This window comes from Parasteatoda tepidariorum, chromosome 10 (genome assembly GCF_982258835.1).
Source record: "Parasteatoda tepidariorum strain Cologne lab strain chromosome 10, Ptep-v5.0, whole genome shotgun sequence".
In the NCBI taxonomy this organism is placed as follows: Eukaryota; Metazoa; Arthropoda; class Arachnida; order Araneae; family Theridiidae; genus Parasteatoda; species Parasteatoda tepidariorum.
In genome coordinates this window covers 62,427,909-62,434,709 of record NC_141764.1, presented here as the reverse complement: position 1 = coordinate 62,434,709, position 6,801 = coordinate 62,427,909, and the positions used below count along the sequence as shown (strand labels likewise).

Below are 6,801 nucleotides of genomic sequence, written 5' to 3'. Positions count from 1 at the left end.
ATAAAATATTTGAATCAAATTAATGATTGAATAATAAATATCAAAATTATGTGGACAAATATTTTATTCGAAATTATGCGGAAAAATATTATATATGTTACCGGCAAAGTATGAACTCCGGCATTCTATAGAATGCCCAGGCATTCTATAGAATGCCTAAAAATAGCCGGCAAAGCATGAAATGATTTATATTTCAAACATTGCCTAGACATTCTGTAGAATGCCAAATGAGAAACCGGCAAAGTATGAAATAAACGTCCTGATGATGTTATTATGTAAATGATGTGCATGTTATTGTGAATGACAGAAACGGTGGTTGGTGACTTTCACCGGTGAATGTTGACAATCACATAGTCGCTTTGGTGAATGCCCGAAATATTTATTACATTCGATTTGATATTAATTTATTCGTGGATATAATTACATTTATACGATATTTTAATACTTACTGACGATAGATTAGAAGAAATATAAGTGTAGGGTATACCGGGCATATCTATGCCGGGTTATGGCACTTGACCTTAAAAAAACATCAGTGTAGGGTATACCGGACAGTAGCACTTGACCTAATAAGAAAAACATATGTGTAGGGTATACCGGGCAGTGGCACTTGACCTTTAAAAAAAACATCAGTGTAGGGTATACCGGGCAACTGTATACCGGCCAATGGCACTTAACTAGACCTTTGGTAAATGTCCGAAATATATACTAGGGCTAGTTAAGTGCCACTGCCCGGTATACATTTGCCCGGTAGACCCTACACTGATGTTCTTTTAAGGTTCAGTGCCACTGCCCGGTATACATTTGCCCGATACTCCAAACACTGATGTTTCTTCTAATCTATCGTCAGTAAGTATTAAAATATCGAATAAATGTTATTATATCCACGAATAAATTAATATCAAATCGAATGTAATAAATATTTCGGGCATTCACCAAAGCGACTATGTGATTGTCAACATTCACCGGTGAAAGTCACCAACCACCGTTTCTGTCATTCACAATAACATGCACATCATTTACATAATAACATCATCAGGACGTTTATTTCATACTTTGCAAAAATAGTATTTGTCATTCTATAGAATGCCTAGGCATTATATACAATGCCTATGAAAAGTATGTAATGCTTCTCATATTTCATACTTTGCCTAAAAACGTCCGGCATTATATAGAATGCCTAGGCATTCTATATAATGCCGGCGTTTCATTCTTTGCCTGTAACATATATATATTAGTCAAATTTATGTTTAAGAAATAATTCATGTGGGCTCATACCCCATTGTTAAAAAACACTTCTAAAAAGTGACAATTAGCCAATACACTTATAATTTTAATTATAAAATATTAAACCATCAATTTGAAAATTAGTTTAGGATATTTATATTCGTGAAAAAGGACAAAATATTTAATAATATAGTAAGATTTAAAAATTTCGAATAACCTGCATTTGTTTTATTTTATAAAGCAATAAAAATTTATGATTTTAAGCAAGGAAAAAATATTTTTTCACCTCCTTTTTCTCTTAGATACAAGCTCTTTTACGATTTGTTAATTGCTAATTAGTTGTCCCGAGAAAAAGTATCGGTTTTAAAATAATTAGTCGAAGATTAATTAGTCTTGCGCATATTCAAATGACAGATTTGTAATGCTTTCAAGCATTTTAAGTGTTGTTTAAGTTTAAAATAAGCATGCAGTTATAGTAAAATGAACCAAAAAATAATAATATTTTATTTTCAAAAAACAAAATATGTTACTTCATTCTCTCACCTTCTTTAAATGAAAATGGGCTTGAATTTTAAAATGACGTTTCTTACGGTACTCTTTAAAATAGTGATAGATGAATTTTTTTAGAACAATACATCCTTGCCAGAATAAGAATACTTAATCACATTTCGATTGTCATTCCTAATGTTTGCTTCGAATTTCTTTCAAAAATTGCTTTGACATTGGCATTCTTTCCCCTTTAAAAGATTATTTTTACCAGTCACAAATGATGAAAGAATTTATGTTAAGGCTAAAGCCTGATAGAAAACTCTCCGAGTATTCTTTGAATTATAAATGCAAACAATTTTTTTATGTCTGTCTGAGTTCAATATTTTCTTTTAGAATTAACTATCAAATGTACGATCTAGTTAATGAAAGTTTGAATTCAATTTTCGTTTGAAGTGTTGTGTTATCAGTTCAATTCTGCAGCTATTATTAATTAAAATTCGTTGTGAAAAGGCTTATTTTACATTTATTTTATACATAGATTTTGAATTTTTTAAATTCTGTTTTATGTAATTTAAAATATTTTCCACCCTCTGAGCAGATTCGCAGTTTCTTTCGGATTGCTTCAAGATCAAGGTTCGCTCCGCGCTCTAATTCAATGTTGCAGTATTTTAATATAGCTTTATTTAAATGGTAAATAAATTAAATAGCGTAATATAAATACTGTATCACATTTTATATATATTAGATTTGCATAAGATTCAATACTTCTTATGAATTTATTTTTTAAAAATAATTCAAAGAATTTCGATATTTTCCAAATTCTGAATTTTGGTGCTTGGAAATAACAATTTTAAAATTTTGATTTCAAAAAGGAAGGTGAATGGAAGGACCAAAAAAAAAAATTATGTAGCTTCACGCCAATTGACCAATTGCGCCAATCTACGGATGTTACTCAATTCTTACTTTTTTTTAACATTTGGGCTTTGTTTTTTATTTGTTTTGAGTGAATGTGCGTCTTACTACCAGGAGACGGAATCATCTGTTGCTACGTTATATCGCATTTTTACGTCCTAATTTAGTAGTAGTTTATTTACATCGTGCTAGAGCTACACAATGGGCTATTGGCGACGGCCTGGTAAACATACCTGAGGATGTTTCTCTTCAAAGGGGTATTATCTTTTATATACATTGGATTCACATAAGATGCAATACTTCTTATACATTTTATATACATTCTTTTTATATACAGTATTTTAAAAATAATTCAAAGAATTTCGATATTTGCACAGTTCTAAACTTCAGTCTTTCGAAACAACAATTCTAAGTTTTTGATTTTGCTGATAAGGAAGGTAAATGAAAAAAACGAAAATAATTCGAGATGTGTAACGTTCCGTCGATTGACCATTTGTCAATTACATCAATCAACGAACGTCAGTAACTGAAGTCTGACGTTTTTTAAACACTTAGACTTTATTTACACCTGTTTTAGTGAGCACGTTATTTACCACGAACTGCCGGAGTTACCGGTTGCTGCGTCTTTTTACGTCATAATTAAGTAGTAGTAGCTTATTTGGGTTGCACTAGAGCTTCACAACAGCCTATTGGCGATGGTCTGGGAAGCATCCTTGAGGATAGACATACCATCCTAATTTTGATCCTCGCTTGGGTAGCCCGACGACTTTTACGATTTAACAGTTGAACGAAGACCAATATCATATACCCTCGGTAGCTTCGCGGGCTAATCAAAGAGGTCACTCACCCACGGCTAGTGATGCTTGACTTCGGTGATCTGCTGGGAACCATGCCATAACGATAAATCTGCTGCGGTACATACGTCATAACTATAGATTAGCATATATATTTATCTTTAACAGTGATTTCAATCGTTACTATTAGACATCTAATTGTATGTAAATTTTTTAGCATTAATAGAGGTCTCATCTGTACTCGCGTGCTTATTATTTCCAGTGCTTATCATTTGCTTATGTCTCTTCATCGTTGCGGTCTTGTAAATCATCGTCATTTTGAGTTTATGAATTGCTTTTTGATGTCAGGATGCTGCTTTTGTTCCTGTTCATGTTTAAGTGATGTTTCAGTTTATTAGCGTGTCTGCTTTTCTTGACCTGCTGTTATCTTGATCTCTAGCAACAAGAATCACGCACTTCTCGCGGTCAGCGTTGTGTTATTTTGTTAAAACTACTTTTCATACTTTTCGAAACGAAACGAGGATGTTAGAGTGAGGACGCCAACGATAATGAAAATAAATAAGTAATGAGAAAGTACTTCAAAAAAAATAGTGCGTGGAGTCCCTCCGCGCGGAAGAAGTTAAACTGCGCAATCTGCGACGTTAATTGTGGAAGAATCAGCAGTCGTAGAAGGATCGCAAGTTCTATTCAACGACTCTTTTTCCTGCTCCGCTCGCTTCCGTGCTCTTTAAACACTGTAATATTGTGCATTTTTCCCTCGTGGACCTCTTGAACCAGTGGAACTGCTTGTGGTTGCCTCATCGTCTCGCCCTGGAAAATGTATTTGTATTAATAATGTATGTGAATGCGTCATAATGTAATTTCAAAAGAGAAACAATCAATTGACATAACCTTAAATCCGTCGCATTGTCCGTGGGATTGTTTTCACTCATTTTTTGCAATTGTTATCCTTTAAATTTGAAAATAAAAAATACTACCCTATTAAATTATATGTGTAACAAAGCAAACTAAAAAAATATTTACAGAAAACAATACTTTTATGACTTTTATTATTTTTATGCTAGTGCGAACCAAAACAATATGGAAATGAATGAGGGAAAACTGGATCCTACCACGTGATTCCCCGGCCAATAAAAATGTAGCGTTAAATGTTTAACGCAACCTTGTTGGAAGTCGCATAAGAAGTATAACTTCAAAATAGGTAGTATTCCAGATTTTAGTATAACAGTAACTTAAGTGCAAACTGAAAAGTAGCATAAAAGTGAGCTATGATAAAAGTTAAAAAAACTTCCTATCTAAATATTTTCCAATCTCTAGTCAATCTTCCGTTTATAATAAAACGCATCACTCTCCTGTTTTATACAAGTCAGGATATTACCCACCCTATGACAGAATAATCAGTATTAAAGCAAAAATATAAAACATTTATCACAGTGACTATGTGAGCATTAATATTCACCGCAGAATGACGTCTCTGAGAGTGGAATTTTTCTATTGAATTGTCGATCGTTTTTTGTGATTTAGCGTGAGCACTCCAATCTTAGAACTCCACAGAAAATAAACAAAGTATACTCAAAACTACTAGAATATAGTGAGATTTACCATGTTTCTGACTCAATGTAAGCACCATGTTAACTTTCTCTGAATCGCATTAGTTATGATCGCATTACTTATGAAAATGAACGATCAAATACTGCCTATATATTGGATAAGATTTGGTAATTTGATTAAAGTGAAAAAAAATTGGTGATTTTATCACAATACATGAGAGCATGGCATGAAACCTTTATTCGGTTAAATTTGAATTTACTTCAGTTTTCAATTTTTTTACTAAATGTAGGGAAATAAGAACTGCAATTTTATGTAACAGAATTTCCGGTAAACCGTTACCTTATGAGGAATGAAAAAATCAGAAAATGAATATTTTAAATATCGCATATTTTGGTTTTATTAACCAGAATTGGGACCGGAATAGCCTGATTGGCAGAGCGCTGGACACCTGTTAGTGAAAGCTGGTGCTCGAATCCAACCACCCCGAGATTCCCCGTGTAGTAAATGGTGACCTGGTGCATGTTAAATCTGTCGGGTCACAAAGTCCTCCATGGTCCTATAACAAATTATACCTCTGGGGGCACTGAATTGGAGATCGATCGTCCTCTGCTTCGGGTCAAAGTTACGATCTGGACGAATTACATGGATGGATGACGGCCTACAAACGGGTGTGACGTATGGGTGTGGCAAGAGGCAAATTCCTGACCATAGATGGTGCATCTGGGGAGATAATTTAAAATAAAAATAAGTTTTCAAAAATTTGAAATAAATTATTATAATTTTAAAAAGATAATAAGAAGCAATGATTTTCTATTTTATGTATTCAAAAATGAAATACAATCATCAGTTTTTTAATTCATTGATAAAAACTTATATAAAAGCGCTGATAATTTAAAATAATTTAGAGATAATTTAAAATAAAAATAAGTTTTCAAAAATTTGACATAAATTATTATAATTTTAAAAAGATAATAAGAAGCAATGATTTTCTATTTTATGTATTCAAAAATGAAATACAATCATCAGTTTTTTAATTCATTGATAAAAACTTATATAAAAATGTGATTAGATAACTATTGCTGAGTATAAATAAAAACTACTTAAACTTATTCTTCCAAAAATACGTCAAAATCCTTAATTACATTTACTGAAACGATTTTATTTACTACTGTTTGAAAAATTTTTGTTCTAGGAATACCAGCATTTGTTAACTAATAACAAATGATATTCCTCTTTGCTAATATAAATATAATTTAAAAACAGAGAATTAAACAAATATTTATTCAGGGTCAAATCTAAATATATAATGAAGAATAAATAAGTTTCGCGAAATAGACTTAAAATTCTTTCCAAAAATATGGAAATATCATATAAAGTAAAAATAGCTATTTATTTTACATTGTTTCAGTATTTGTTTTACTATAAAAGTACATAGAAAAATCTACTTAAAAAGAAAAATATATGTTTTTTCTCATGCTATTTCTGTAAATATGGAAAATAAATATAATTTTAAAAAAAGAACTATTTTACTGAAATAAAAGGAATGTGATTGAAATATTTATCAAAATTAAAAAGGAAAGTGATAAATCTAAAAAAATATATGAATAAATATCTGAACTTCACACAGAAATGATGTCAGCGAATATGTAAATATGTACTTCTTACTTTTCTTTTAAAAAAAAAAGGGAAACAATCAATATTTTTAAATGTAAGCAAGCAAATAAGTACTGTGACTTATTTATTTGTTTAACTTAAGTTTTAAATGAAAAGTAGAAAAGATAAGCAAACAAAATGGCTGCATACTCTACTTTTTACTTTACATGTTTAT

General features: G+C 31.2%; 1 long non-coding RNA gene across 1 annotated transcript in view; it reads right to left on the bottom strand.

Moving 5' to 3' along the window:
* Positions 1–4,553: 4,553 nt before the first annotated feature.
* Positions 4,554–6,801, bottom strand: part of LOC147802991 (uncharacterized) — a 45,847-nt gene continuing 43,599 nt past the window's right edge. The window contains exon 3 of the long non-coding RNA XR_015429860.1: positions 4,554–5,693. This is a non-coding gene — a long non-coding RNA (uncharacterized LOC147802991). The remainder of the gene's footprint in view (positions 5,694–6,801) is intronic.